Genomic DNA, 1,643 nt, shown 5'->3' with positions numbered 1-1,643 from the left:
AAAAGCACAAACTCAAAACCTAACAGAGCACCTAAGGAAACTAGAAAGGGAGCAGCAAGAACACCCCATGCCCAGCAAAAGAAAAGAAATATTAAAGATCAGAGCAGAATTAAACAAGATAGAATCCACACACAAAAAAATTGAACAGATCAATGAAACCAAGAGTTGGTTTTGTGAAAAAATAAACAAAATTGATAAACCTGTAGCTAGGCTCCTCAGAAAGAAAAGAGAGAACATTTACTAGACAAAATCATGAAGGAAAATGGATCTATTACAACAGATCCCTCAGAAATACAAGCAATCATCAGAGATTACTATGAAAAATTATATGCCAACAAACTGGACAATCTAGAAGAAATGGACAAATCCTAAATGCACATGCACTACCAAAATCCAAACGGGAAGAGATAGAAAATCTGAACAGACCCATAACCAGTGAAGAAATTGAATCAGTTATCAAAAATCTCTCAACGAATAAAAGCCCAGGGCCGGATGGATTCCCAGGGTAATTCTACCAGACATTTAAAGCAGAGTTAACACCGACCCTTCTCAAGCTATTCCAAAAAATAGAAATGGAAGGAAGATTACCGGACTCATTCTACGAAGCACATATCACTTTGATTCCTAAGCCAGGCAGAGACCCATCCAAAAAAGAGAACTACAGGCCATATCCTTAATGAATACAGATGCAAAAATCCATAAGAAGGCACTAGCAAATCGAATTCAACAGCATATAAAAAGTATTATTCATTATGACAAGTGGGATTCATTCCTGGGTTACAAGGCTGGTACAGTATTCACAAATCCATTAATGTGATACAGCACATTAACAAAAGAAAAGACAAAAACCATATGATCCTGTGGATAGATGCAGAAAAAGCAGTTGACAAAATACAACATTTCTTAATAAAAACCCTCGAGAAAGTCGGGATAGAAGGAACTTACTTAAACATCATAAAAACCATTTACAAAAAGCCCACAGCCAATGTTATCTTCAATGGTGAAAAACTGAGAGCAGTCCCCCTGAAATCAGGGACACAACAGGGATGTCCACTCTCACCACTGTTGTTTAACATAGTGTTGGAAGTCCTAGCATCAGCAATCAGGCAATAAAAGGAAATCAAAGGCATCAGAATTGGCAAAGAAGAAGTCAAACTTTCCCTTTTCGCAGATGACATGATACTCTACATGGAAAACCCGATCGACTCCACCAGAAGCCTTCTAGAACTGATCAGTGAGTTCAGTAATGTTTCAGGGCACAAAGTCAATGTACAGAAATCAGTTGCATTCTTATATACCAAAAATGAAGCAACAGAAAGAGAAATCAAGAAACAGATCCCATTCACAATTGCACAAAAAAACCATAAAATACCTAGGAATAAACCTAACCAAAGAAGTAAAAGACCTGTATGCTGAAAACTATAGAAGACTTATGAAGGAAATTGAAGAAGACACAAAGAAATGGAAAAACATTCTGTGCCCATGGATCAGAAGAGTAAACATTTTTTAAATGACATTGTTACTCAAAGCAATTTACACATTCAATGCAATCCCCATCCAAGTTGCACCAGCATTCTTCTCAAAGCTAGAACAAACTATCTTAAAATTCATATGGAACCACAAAAGACCCCAAATAGCCAAAG

Source organism: Suricata suricatta, chromosome 14 (genome assembly GCF_006229205.1).
Source record: "Suricata suricatta isolate VVHF042 chromosome 14, meerkat_22Aug2017_6uvM2_HiC, whole genome shotgun sequence".
Taxonomy (NCBI): domain Eukaryota; kingdom Metazoa; phylum Chordata; class Mammalia; order Carnivora; family Herpestidae; genus Suricata; species Suricata suricatta.
Note: the sequence above shows the minus strand (reverse complement) of the source record.